The following is a 15,267-nucleotide window of genomic DNA, read 5'->3' as shown; positions in this document are numbered from 1 at the left end:
GATATTTGTTATTAATAAAAATAAAATAGTATCTCAAATTATCATTCCATGCCTAAACATGGGACCAACCAGCGTGTCCCTGTGACAACGGATTGGACTCTACTATGTATTCAATGTCAAAGAGTCCCATTAGCCCCAAAGGGCTTTGGCATAGTGGATAGGGCATAGGCTGCTAGACGGGCCATTTAGGTTCAAATCTTGGGGGTGTCAACCCCTTGCACATTTAGTCAAAGCAAGGCTACTCTTTGGAGGCAAGGGGTGTGCTACGGTTTTACATTCTAGGATAAGCTATCATAGAACTAACGAGTTTGATTTTACAAAATTGCACTCCTAAAAAAAACCACCATATTGTAAACTACATCTAGCCCCAAATTCAAAACATTCAAATTGTGTCCATGTCTTAATAGGCTTTGACTTGTAATCACAAAATTTGCTTAACAAGTTGAATCTACGGCAAGATTCAAGACATATAAATGCCACGCAAATCAAGCCCTAGATCAACTAAATACGTAGATCCTATAAACTTAGAACTAAAAATTGATTACTGTTAACGATGATTTTTTACCATTTTTTTACTTCAAATTTTAAACAAAAAATTCGCGATTAGTGTGACATGTATAACTTTTATCAATTGCATCTCAAGAAAAACTAATTTATGCATATGTCAGGCCCTAGATCAACTAAAGACGCATATCCTATAAACTTAGAACTAAAAAAATATTACTGTTAATGATGATTTCGTACCATTTTTTACTTCAAATTTGAAACAAAAAAAACGTGATTAGTGTGACGTATATTTTTTATCAATTGCATCTCAAGAAAAACCAATTTATGCATGTGTTTACATATTTTTTCTCAATTATGATAATATAATAGGCTAAGTACCAAAAAATGGATTGATTCAAGATTTGATATATTCAATATCAACTATATAATACAAAGGTTTGAGAGACAGAAAAATCAAGAACACTACAAAAAAACTAAGTGACTTTTATTTTAGCACTTGGCTCATTGATTCTTTTGACCAAAAAATAACTCATAGAACTGAGAGATGCATTTTAATCATTTTGTTTTATTTGTTAGTAGAATACAAACATAGTACGTAAGAAGAGATATACCAATTAAGTAATGTGAAGCTAACTATTATTGTTTTTCCTTTGTCATAAAACTTTAGACTTATTTATTTTTGTTGGTAAAGTTGTTGTTGGGTTGGGTACCGGGTCCGTCCATGATGGGCGAGATCCGGACCCGACCCACCATTTGAGAAAGGGGTGGTTTGATAACCGCCCATTATCCCCTCTTCTAGGGATTTTTTTATTTATTTCTGATATGCGTAAAGTGCATAAGGGAATACAGAAGAAGAAAAACTCACATAGAGTGTGAGACGCACAAAGAGAAAAGGCTGGGCCTTTTGTGTGCTTAAGAGAGAAGAGAGAGGGTGTGAGACACAAAAGAAAGAGACAAAGGTTGGGCCTTTGTGTGCTACAGTGAGAGGAAATAGAGGCAGAGAGTGAAAAAACATATTGTTGTGTTCTCGTATGCCTGAAAGAAATTTCAATAGTAAAAAGTTGTGCATAGTGGGTGCTTAAGATCTCAATAGAGAGAGATCTTTGTGCACAGTGTCTGCAGTGAAAAGAAATAAAAAGACAGTGTGTCTTTGTGGTGAATCAACATAATGAGCACTTGGATCATGGATTTGTCGTTTTCTCTAAGTGAGGGCACGTATCCGTTGAGCAAAAGCAAGGCATAGACGATCCTCTTAAGCTTCTGCAACAAGAAAAAGGTATGTATCGAAAACCTATATTGGTATCAGAGCTTCGTTTATTTATGCTATTTTTGTTTGCAGATATATCCCCGTATACATGTGGTCGGGACCATTGTGCGTTCATGGTGAACGCACGTTGTGGAGCCGCTATAGGGCATGCTCGATATAGTACCGCAGGTCTATGGGTTGAGCCATAGACCCGACCTTGGACCCATGCATGATGTGGCAGGGCTGCAAAGTGGGTCTTCTGTCAGGCAGGCCTGCAGCCGCAAGCCCAGCAACTAGGTCGCAGACCTGGGTTGCAGCCAGGTGGGCTGCTGCGGCGCAGGCCCAGCCTCAGACCCGACCCTGCGACACAGGCCGCAGACCAAGCCCCAGTCCTGCGGCACAGGCCGCAGACCTAGCCCCTAGCCCTGCGGCGCCGCAAATTTTTTTTTTTAGGGGCCGAACTCTGGCATGGCTAGGGTCCATGTGGGTCGAGGCCAATGGCCACCGGCTGGAGCCGTAAACTCCCTTGGTTAAGCCACTTCTAGGTCGGGGATACCCGGATCCATATAATATAATATTTTTCTGAATTTGGATGTATGTGATATGATCATATTGATTATATGAGGAGATTGAAATACTTTGAAAGTACTTACTCTATGTGTTAATATCTTATTTATACAATCATAATACAGTTTAGATCAATATAATCGTCTTAGGGAAAGTGAGAGATGATTGTGAACGTAGTGAGCTCTCGATTCCACGTCCTGAGAGAAATTATATCTTATCTAATCATGTGATTATGACTGCATATAGGTGTGCTAGTGATTAGATCATAACATGCTTGAATAACATATTTGCGCATTGTCTTTACTCTTATTTTATAAGGACATGACTGCACCAAGTAAATCCATAATGAATTTAGCACGGATTGAGAAACCGAATGGTGATAAATATGATATATGGCATAGAAAGATTCAGTTTACACTGGAGGAGGCTGAGGCCTTATAGGCTCTCAACCATACTATGGATTGACCTGAAATTAGTAATGGGGCATAATCTCGTAGGGACATGGAGACCTATGAGAAATAGAAGCGCATGAATACTGTTGCGCGTGTCACCATGTTATATTTTATGCAGGATGACATAATGTGTCAATTTGAGCATTATAAGACTGCTCAACAGATGTAGCTGACCCTTAAAGATAAGTTTAGGGGAACATCAGCTACAAAGCTAAGAAGGCTAACCATCAGGTTCGATTCATACAGGAAGTCCCCTCAACACACTATGAGTCAGCATCTCAGAGAGATGACAAATATGATAAGAGAGCTTAATAGTGCAGGACATACCCTTACAGATGAGCAGCAGGTCCAGGCTGTGATTCGGTCTCTGCCACATAGTTGGGAGCATATGAAAATAAATATGACTCATAACGAAAGTATTAAGACTTTTGATGATATCGACTGTCATATAGAGCTAGAAAATGATCACCTCGAAGCGACTCAATCATCTAGTATGAAGGCATATGTGGCAGAAAGCGCTAAAAGGCCAAAATCTTTTAAGAAGAATTTTTATGGACCAAGGAGGTTCAAGAAGTGACAAGACAAAGAGCAAAAAAAGAAGCATTATCAATGCTCTGGGAAGCATGGTGGCAAGAAAAATAAGGCAAATGCAAAATGTTTTAAGTGTGGTAATTTGGGTCACTATACTCGTGAATGTCATGAACAGGAGAATGTACATTCTCTCATAACTCATGTTTTAAGTGCAAATATTTGTAGTTGTGCACTAATTATTGAATATAATTTTATGTGGATTATAGACTCAGGAGCCACCGACCATGTGACCAAAGACCGCACAAACTTCGTCGAATACAGGAAGATGCCATCTGGTTGGAAGTGGTTGTTCCTGAGGAACAACACTAGAGCATAAGTCAAAGGGATCAGGACTTGCAAATCAGATTTGCGAGGAGGATGATCTTTATTATTATATGATGTTCTACATGTTCTAGAGATACGATGAAATTTGATTTTAGTTTCTGCTTTGTCTATGTTAAACTATAAACTTGTATTAGGAGAAGTCAATGTTGACATCATTTGTGGACAAACTTTAGTTGCTTCTGGTTTCTTGATGAATGGTTTTTATGTGTTAGACATAGAACTTATAAGTTTGAATGTTAGTGATAAATGTTTTTCTCTTATTTCAACTGCTAATAATATGGATGTGGATGTATCTATATGGCATGTTCGACTTGGACATATAGGGCAAAAGAGAATGGATAGGCTCGCATGAGAGGGTCTTTTGGAATCCCATGCGAAGATTGAAATGCCTATATGTGAGCATTGTCTTGCTGAAAAAGCAACACGATTGCCTTTTGGAAAGACAATTATAGCAACATATCCTCTTCAATTAATTCATTCTGATATATATGGGCCAATGAATGTGGCAACGAGGCATGGAGCCTCTTATTTCATCACTTTTATTGATAATTATACATGATTTAGCCATGTGTATTTAATTACACATAAATCTGAAGAATTGGATTGCTTTAGATCCTTTATGAACATGGTAGAGAATCAACTTGACCGTAGGATCAAGGCTTTGAGAACATATCGTGAACGTGAATATCTATCCGAACAATTCAATGAATTGTATGATGATAAAGGGATAGATAGACAATTAACTACTTCTCGAACTTCACAACAAAATGGTGTTGCAGAAAGAAGGAATATAACCCTCTTAGAGATTGTCAGGTCCATGATGGCGCAGACAAATTTACCCATTTCTTTTTGGGGTGATTGTTTGTTGATTGTCACACATGTATTAAATCGTGTACCATCTAAATCTATTTCTTCAACTCCCTACGAATTATGGAAAGGTAGAAAGTCAGATTTGGCTTATCTCAGACCCTGAGGGTCTGCTGCATATGATCATAATCTTTTCCATCAATATAAAAAATTGGGTCCTAGGGGAAAGAAGTGTATCTTTATAAGATACTGTGAACATTCAAAAGGATATGTGTTATTAGGAGAGAATACAGATGAGAGTATTTCTGAGATAGATTCTAAAGATGCCATGTTTATTGAAAATAACTTTCCTAAAAGAGGAGAGATAGAGCGTCACTTCCAGTTCTATGAATTGGATGATGCAGATCAATCTAAAGAGATTGATCATCATGTTTTAGAGACACAAGAAGATGTGTCTATACCACTATTGGATAGTGGGAGTAACACTCAAGTAGATATCATTTTTTATGAAGATCTGGCAACTCGAAAGAGTTCAAGGAAGAGAATTCCTCGTCGAAGATTTCAAATTGAAGGATAAGCCTTTGTGGTTATGCCCCAAGATGATAAGATACCTAAGAGTGTTAGAGATGCTCTATCTTGTTCTAAAAGGGATAAATGGCGCGAGGCAATATAAGAGGAAATTAAATTTATGGCATCCAACGAGGTCTGGGATCTTGTTAATCTTCCAAAAGGAAGAAAACCTATTTAGAGCAAATGGGTTCTCAATATTAAGAGGAATGTTGACGAATCTATCAAGTGATATAAAGCTCGTTTGGTTGCTAAAGGATACACACAGATGGCAGGGATAGACTATGAAGAGACATTCTCTCCTGTGGTCAAATTGACCTTTATTCGTCTTTTGTTAGCCATAGTGTCACATATGGATTTAGAATTACATCAGATGGACATTAAGACTGCATTCCTAAATGGAAAACTGGATGAAGAAATATATATGGAACAACCCGAGGGGTTTGTTACTGTTGGCTTTGAGCGCAAAGTATGCAAGCTCAAACGATCTATTTATGGATTAAAGCAGTCATCCAGACAATGGTATTTAAGGTTTCATGAGACCATCATGAGCAATGACTTTGCTATGATTGATGTTGATCACTGTGTTTATCTTAAGCGTCAAGGTCCAAAATTTGAAATTCTAACTCTATATGTCGATGATATTTTATTGGCTAGTAATGATTTAGAGTTTTTAAAAATCATTAAAGAATGGTTGTCTATTCATTTTGAAATGAAAGACATGGGTGAAGCATGCTTTATGCTGAGCATAGAGATTATAAGAGATCGTTCAAAAAGACTTCTTTCTCTTTCACAAGAGTTATATATAAAGGTCTTAGAACGATTTCATATGCAAGATTATAAACACATAGATACTCCTGTTGCAAAAGAGAATGATTTAAATCTTAAGATGTATCCAAAGGAATCTAAAGAAATAGAAGCTATGTCTAAAGTACCTTACTCCAGTGCAGTAGGCAACCTTATGTACCTTATGATATGCACCTGACCTAACATATGTTATGCAGTAGGGTTGGTGAGTAGATATCAAGTTAATCCAGGACAAGCCCATTGGAAGATTGTCAAGAGGATTATGAGATATCTTAAAGGCACATCGAATTCAGTTCTTTATTACCATTGTGGTAACATGCGTGTGGTAGGCTATACGGATGCAGATTGGGATGGGGATCCTGATGAGCGTAAGTCTATGTCTGGCTATGTGTTCTTGTTGAATAATGGTGCTATATCTTGGTGTATCAAGAAGCATACGTGTGTAGCCTTATCCACAATGGAAGCTGAATTTGTTGCAGGCTCGTTCGCAGTGCAAGAATGTGTTTGGTTAAGAAGATTCATCAAACATTTGAGACTCACTTCTGAAGCAAAATTTCCAGTGACTTTATTTTGTGATAATCAAGCGGCAAATGTATTTGCTAAGGATCCCAAGTTTCACAATAGAACCAAACATATAGACATGAGATGCAAGTATATGCGCGACATTGTATCTAAAGGCAAGGTTGCCTTGACATATGTTAATACCCAAGATATGGTGGCAGATCCCTTTACTAAGCCGATTAATAGGGATTCTTATGTTAAATATGTAAAATCTATGGGTATTTGTAAGATTTGATATGCTAATGTTATTCATATTTCTTTCTATGATCATTGTATAGCATGTTGCACATCTATATAAGTATGCTACCAGGTTTGAGATAAATCTTCTCACACAGATTTATCACCTCAGACGCTGCTTGTGGGTGGGTTGAGATGAGATGTAACAAAATCTAGGATTGCTGAATTAAGAAGCATGTCGAATTTTGGGGATATCATGTGATAGTAACTCAAAAGAGTGGGAGTACAATGAGTTATGATATTCACCATATATACGTATATGGGATACATCGCCCTAACTGGGTTAGGATGAGGTCTCGTGTATATTTAACTATATGGAGAGATCGACCTTGCTATTTAAATATCAAGGGTAACCTGGTTGACCAGATCTGAGGACTTGGATAGACATTGCATGGGAATGTGCATCATGAAGGACTCAAGTTAGTTTCTCTGGGAGGAACTGAACTAGTAAAGATCTGTACGACAAATAATTAATGGTGTATGCATATACTCACTAGAGTGAGGAAGTCTTGCCGTAATACGTGAGTCATACCACGTATGTCGCACCATAACTATAAGTCGACCATAAAAAAATGAAGAATGATCCCTGCTTCTTCATTGTGTGAGTCCTTGATACATATATATATATATATATATATTGGTGTCCTTATTGACTTTTGACCTTATTTTAAGGAGAAAGATGAGTGTTGCTACTTTAGCATGTTGCTTAATATCATGACTGATTTGGTCTAAAAGAACATGTCTGGAAAAACAACTTATCTTGATTCAAAGAATAAGAGTTGGAAAGAAAGATCATTTGACATTTTCAGATTATGCACATGTTAAAACCTAGCTTATTTTACCACATCCTGGGGATGTTTGGGTTTATGATGAAATATGTGACATAATGGAAAGCCTTGTCTAGCATAGCTTAGCACTATAAAATGTGTAGAGGGATTCAGTATGCTAGAATGTGAAAAATGTATTTGATCTAGGACACAATGTGCTTCTTACCTGGCTTGTGCAGGTATACTTTGTGTTATCTTATTGTTTGCAGGTTTAGGCTATTATGTTACACTACCCGGTACATAATATGCCTCTACTTTCTAAGCTCACGGGTCACACGATCCATTTGCCAGTATGTATATACTATGTTATTCACCATAGGAACATGTTTGATGTTCCTTCTTCTAAGATCTCTTCCCATCATGTGCGAGTGGGAGAATATTGGGTTGGGTACTGGGTCCGCCCATGATGGGAGAGATCCGGACCCGGCCCACCATTTGAGAAAGGGGCGGTTTGATAACCGCCCACTATCCCCTCTTCTAGGGATTTTTTTATTTATTTCTGATATGCGTAAAGTGCATAAGGGAATACGGAAGAAGAAAAACTCACATAGAGTGTGAGACGCAAAGAGAGAAAAGGCTGGGCCTTTTGTGTGCTTAAGAGAGAAGAGAGAGGGTGTGAGACACAAAAAAAAAAGACAAAGGTTGGGCCTTTGTGTGCTGCAGTGAGAGAAAATAGAGGCAGAGAGTGAAAGAACAGAGTGTTGTGTTCTCGTATACCTAAAAGAAATTTCAATAGTAAAAGGTTGTGCATAGTGGGTGCTTAAGATCTCAATAGAAAGAGATCTTTGTGCACAGTGTCTGCAGTGAAAAGAAATAAAAAGACAATGTGTCTTTGTGGTGAATCAACGTAGTGAGTACTTGGATCATGGATTTGTCGTTCTCTCCAAGTGAGGGCACGTATCCGTTGAACAAAAGCAAGGCATAGACGATCCTCTTAAGCTTCCGCGACAAGAAAAAGGTATGTATCGAAAACCTATAGTTGTGATAAATAAAACTATTTTAACGTTTTAAACGTTAGAAAATCCAAGACAATGCATTCACTTAAACCAATGTATCAAATCTTGTTCTCCAAGAACTCTTTGTGAGAGAAAATGTCATGATGTTTTGCAAAATCTAGTTTTTCATTAGAAACCATTGGTATTTAGATATTAACTGTAGTCGAAAGTGTTAATTATTTTCTATGGCCTTGCATAAATTTTGATGAAATCTATGAATATTTAAATAAATAAGACCTTAATCATATTCATGCAATTATAATTTATGCAAGATTTTATCTTAGCATATACCATTTTTTATCACAATGAGCTCATCAAAAAACTCATCTAACTAGTGTCAATTTGGACATGAGAAATGACCTCAGCCTCAAAACTTTAGATATATTATAAATTGTTATCTCATATCATATTAAGGATGCAGGCCCGAGTGAGTTAGGATGACACAATGTATCTTGTTTCTTTTCTACAGTAGTCTCTTGCAGATGAGGCATTTAAGAGATTAACATACTCATGGTGTTAGTATGAAGAAATCACTCAAGGGCCCAAGAAATATCGTGGAGCTTGCAACAGACCTGACATTATCTCTCTATGTCGGTTAGACAAATTGGTATGCGTGAGGGCAAGTAACTCTACTGAGAGGCGATTGTTAATAATCACACTCATTTATAGCTTTTTAGATATGATTAACTACATAAACTTTGGCCTTAGACCATCAATGTATTTTTATTAGTATTGTATATTTATGTATTGGGTGTTCAAAGATATTCTTATGCTCTTTACATGACTAATATATGTATAGCCCAAGGCTAAAACAATGTGAGCTATTGTCAAAAGATAATCGAGCTCAAGTTTTTATGTATATCTTAGGTTTATGAAAAAGTTGAATGAGATAGACTTGGCGTATCTTGGTTGTACGGCACAAAACTGCCTATATTGATTCTTATGCTCCTCTAATTTTTGTGCTCCTTTAAGGACAAGATTCACTATTTATAGAGTATGGCAACTCCAACCTCTTACTAAAAAAAGAAGTCTCAATTGATGTCCACCGCAATCATATTTTTTTATGAGGTTATCCCTTACTAGATAATATTCTTATTTAAATTAAGACTAGAAAATTGTAAAGATTTTGAGGACACCAAAAGTAAAGTTTAGTAAACACAAAATTTACAAGTATATCTTGAAAACAATATCTACAAAGAACTTGTTTTGCACGACATTTATTTATTTAATATATATTCATATATACTAGTATATTAACTTGAATCGCAAACCTTTTATTATGTCTTTCATTGTGATTCAAATTAATATACTTTTATTATGTCATTCATTGTGATTCAAGTTAATATACTAGTAGATATGTATATATTAAATAAAAAATGTCTTGCAAAACAAGTTCTTTATAGATATTGTTTTTGACATATACTTGTAAACTTTGTGTTTGTTAAACTTTATTTTTGGTATCTTCAATTTTTTTTAGTCTTAATTTAAATAATAATATTATCCAATAAGGAATGGCACTATCAAAAGAAAAGTATGATTGGGGTTTATATCAATTAAGACTTTTTTTTAGTAAGAGATTGGAGTCCCCATCCTATATAAATAGAGAGTTTAACTCTTAGAGTAGTGCAAGAACCAACATAGAATCATTGTGCCATATGGCCAAGATACAAACCCAAGTTTGTGTCTCATTCAACTTTCTCATAAATCCATGGTACAGATAAAAGCTTGAGCTCGATTCTCTTTGATGATAGTTCAAGTTCATCTAGCCGTGTGCTATATAAAAGGGGATGATCCTACCCTTTTTAATTAGGTCCAGCTATGACCCTCTAAAAATCATACTTTAATGTATTTTTTGCTTAATATGAACCGTTAGATGTGTTTTTTTAAAGTCAAGCTGGGGTTAGGCAGACCCTACCAGTTATTATTCAACGTACCACTGGGGTTTGAACCTGCAACGTCCCACCACAAGAAGACGTGCACTAAGAGCAAATAAACACAAATCATTAGATGTATTTATCATTACTTATTTACTAATAAACATGCTTTCTTTCAAATTGATTTGATGTAAAAATATAAATATTCTATCATTAAACTTTAGTATAACATCAACAATTAATTTTTTTACCTCTTTAAAATACGCATTTGAGCATACAAAAAAAAAACACATGTTCTTTATTGAGAAAACAATGACAAACACATCTAATGGTTCAAATTAAGCAAAAAATACTCAAAAGTATGGTTTTTGAAGGGTCGTAATGGACCTAACAAAAAAGGTGTAGAACCATCCCTACTCTCTCTCTCTCTCTCTCTATATATATATATATATATATATATATATAGAGAGAGAGAGAGAGAGAGGGTAATGGGTTTCTACTACACCACATATGTGCTAAAGCGCGTTAACCGTCCATTGCGCGGGTTGATAGATGGTTAGTGTAAAAAAATACAAAAAATCATGTTTTTTAGTTTTACTGGCACACTAAAAGTGCCAGTAAAGGGTCTAGGACATTTAATGGCACTTTTAGTACTACACTAAAAGATGATCACATTTTTTAAAAGGATCTTTATTTACTCACTAAAAATACCAATAAAGGTCTCAGACCCCTTTACTGGCACTTTTAGTGCACCAATAAATGTCAAAAATGTGTTTTTTGCGTGTTGGCCATCCATCAACATGCACGATGGATCCAATTTATTGTTGTTGTCGTCGTAGGAATTAAGTTTTTTATTACGAGATGACACCAAAAAAGAAAAAAACACACAAGTTACACTTAGCAACACAAAGAACAAAAATAACACTAAGTAGAATAAGCCTAACAGGTAGAATAAAATTGTGGTGTACAAAGAGGAATGAATTTTATGTACATTAATTGAATTTTATATATTATTAAAAAAATTTATGTGCATTAATTGATTAATTGAACTTTGTATATTATTAAAGTTGTTTGAATTTTGTTATGTACATTAATTAATTGAGGTAATTGAAGTTGTTTATGAATGAATTATGTATATGACATGTAGTGAAGTTGTTTGATTCTTGTTGTTTAAGGAGAATCAATTGTGTATATAACAGAAAATAAAGTTTTTTGCATCTTGTAAGTTATTTGATATGTATTGTTTTTGTAACAGGTGATTAATTTATCTATGAGAATCATTTGTGTATAATGTATAAAAAAACACAGAATGAACATCTGTTTCTAACTATTGAATTTTTACACAAGAAAGGAATTTTGCAAGGTACATGTAATTTTTTTTTTAATTAGAAAGAAAATTCACAAGGTACGTGTGAATTTTTGTTCATACTTGTTTAAATCAAAAGGAATGAACGAATGGAAATTCACACTTACCTTGCAAATTTCCTTTCTGATTAAAAAATAAAGAGAGAGAATTTGCAAGTACCTTGTGAAATTACTTTCTGTTTTAAATAAGATGATAAAGTTTATTTATATCAATTATGTGGATGATTTAACTGCTTGTAAATGTATAATAGAGAAACAATATTGAGTTTGGACAAACCAATGACTACATTTGTCAATTAGTCATCTACTTTTGGCAGATGATTCAGTATCTCATGTAACTCTTAGTAGAGTTGATTAGGCAAATCCCCTTATATGGATGAGTCTAAGGGCCACAACCAAAAGCAAAAGATACTCTGATAAAAAAAACTACAAAATATAAAGTATAATTGCATGATGCAACTAATTCATGTTGCATTTTAGTATGTATGGTAATTTTCTTACTGAAATACCAATAGACTAACAACCTCAAAATCAAATTGAAGGTACTAGCCAACTACAAAAACACATAAAATAAGGTCATTAGCTCATTGCTTCGTTATGTCACCCATAACTGCCCAGAGTTCTTATAAACTCTCATCGTCATTCGATACCTTATTATTTGATATCGTCTCTACATCCTTAAGGGCAAGGGCATCCTCTAACTTAGATTCTTCATCAACTAGCTTAGCTCACTTTTTCTTCCACTCTTCACAAGTGATCTTCTTTTCATGTTTATAGAGCTTTATCATTTGATGCCTAACTGTAGTTACATTATCTTGAAAAAAAAGTCATTCAGTAAATGTGCAATAAATATCCCAGAAAAAAAAGAAACAAAATATAATGACATAGCATGGTGTATCTGTGTGAAATTTAGTGGTTCGTCTAATTCTAAGTATTACATATACAAAAGGACATATATTCCATAATCATATCTGTAACATTCATATACCAAGTGAACAAACATGTATACAAGTAATTACTAGTTTGATTGTTTAAGAATGTCTTGCACAACAGTCCCCGACCATTTTGTGTAAATATTATAACCAATCCATTCATGAAAAAAATGAACTTGTAGCTTAACATTAAACTAAATGAGTACTTGAACAAAAGAAACACAATATTGGATAGGTAATAACATTACATACCAGCTTTAAGGCATTACTGTCAGCAAGTTATGCAGTCTCATCGAATTGTACAACCTTAACTCATCTGCTTCCATATTTATCTCCCAAAGAACCCAATGATAATTGTCACAATTGATATGAATCAAGATCTGCAATATAAATTGATTTTAAGATAGTTGTGCAGCTCAAATTTTATGTTATGTAAGTGTATACTTTATCATATTCATAGAACAGATATAGCACACGATCAGGCTTCAAGCATAAGCATGCATCGTCTCAATACAGGAGAGTTTTGAGCATTTGCTATAAATTTCAATATTTATCAATTAATTTATATTAGAAGAAAGAAAAAATTAGAAACATTGCTTTATAGACTCACATAGAAGTACGGGGTCATGTAAATGGTCTTCGACAAAGTGTATCCATCTACCATTTTTTTGCAGTGAAAATTACTAAGTCTAAGTAAGAATCTTTCTAGGTATTGCATTAAATAGGTAAATACACTCATGTTATTTTTAAAATAATCCGCATACGATCAGAACAAACAAACACACCTAAAACAAATATAAAATACTTCCTTCACTAACCAAAAAAGTTTCTTTGAAAACTAGTAGCACTTCCCTATATTTTGGTTGGTCCTCTTCAGCCTCAGCCACCATAATTGCATTGGGTAACTAGTCATTGACTCCTTTGCTTACACTTCATTTAGACATCGCAAGCTGCCTATGATTTAAAAATAAAATTCAAGAAGTGCATTCGAATAAGAAATTTCACAAACTCCATGATGCATATTGGTGCCTACTTTTATAGGTAACTATATACAAAAATCTCTAAAGATCATAAACCTTAAACAATGAAACATATATAAACATAATAAGTCTACAACAATAACCAAACAAAAAGAAGAATAAATTATATTACATGTGAAAATCCCTAAAGATCGTAAACCCTAAATGGTAAATCCAGTGACAAATATTATATAAAGATCGTAAACCCTAAATGGTAAATTCGGTGACAAATATTATATATTTACATAAGGTAACATCCACAACAGTAAAACATACATAATAAGTCTACAACAACAACCAAACAAAAAAAAGAGGAAACTACGTTGTAAAGAAAAAGAAAAAACAACAAAATATATATAGTATGAAACTAACCTTAATAGCTAACCAAAGAAGTGGAGGAGAAGGATGCCACAACCTTACATGAGGTGGAGCAAACAACTTTCATGAAAATGTCCAGAAGGGTTGGGGTTCTAAAGGCAGAAGGATTGGGGTTACCACTCTTTCCAGATACAAACAAGAAAAAAAACTAAACATGACATTTATATGGGACAAAATTTTGCAAGAAAAAGTAATTTTATAATATAGGTGCGATTCGAATAAGAAATTTACAATATCAAACTTTCGCAATTTTTTTTAATTTCGCAATACTTCATGTGATACTTATCAACAATTATCAGACTTTCACAAATTTTATGATTTTTGCTGGTTATCATGCGAAACTCATCACTAGTTTTGCAAATTGTTTGTAATTTCACAAACTTTTTTGTTATATCACCTCTAATGTGATTTTATTGTTCGGAATGATATGCAAAAATAAAAAATTCACACATGCGAGGAGTAAAATCAACAAGAAAAAATTGGTAACCTACGATATTATCCGTTCGACAGATTTGGTAAATTGTGGGGCATTTTCAAAGATGCATCATTTTTGTCGTACAATATGGTCATTTTTCGTTTTTCTATTGGGGATCCTTTCAATCCTCTTATCAAAACCATTTTTTTAGGCCAACCCTTTTTATACCATGTCCATAGGCTCATTTTTATAAGCAACCCTTAGGATTGAATTGATCTCACTAAACTAAAGACAATGCCCCATGAATTTCATAACCACCTCCGTAACCAGAAATTGATTATATATGCTACCACTGAATGTGGGGGTTGTAAACTCCCATAAATCTTTAACTTCATTAAGTGAGCCCACTGTGTTTGTGGTTAATATAATTTCTTTTGTGAGACACTATGGCTACAATTTGGATCCTAGACCTGGATCCAACATCTTCAACTTGGCCATAGGGGTGAACAAGCATTTTTTTATCGATTATCCAACATCTCCATGTATGCTCATCATGTTATTATCTTGATTCTTATTCAAAACAATCAACTTTTATATGCATTGCAATAAAAGTTTTAGTTTTGAGAGACTACCATATCTCACCACATGGTTAGTAGAGGTGTCCAGCCTCCACTAACCAAGTGGTTACAATTTACCAGCCTTATATCCAAGTACCCCTCAGAGCATCTCACCCTGGTGATGGACCAAGACCTTTACCATTGGTAGATACAGGTAGACAAATAGCGAATGGTCACCA

Source organism: Nuphar pumila, chromosome 11, assembly GCF_984573655.1.
Source record: "Nuphar pumila chromosome 11, dmNupPumi1.hap1.1, whole genome shotgun sequence".
In the NCBI taxonomy this organism is placed as follows: Eukaryota; Viridiplantae; Streptophyta; class Magnoliopsida; order Nymphaeales; family Nymphaeaceae; genus Nuphar; species Nuphar pumila.
This window is presented reverse-complemented; position numbering follows the sequence as displayed.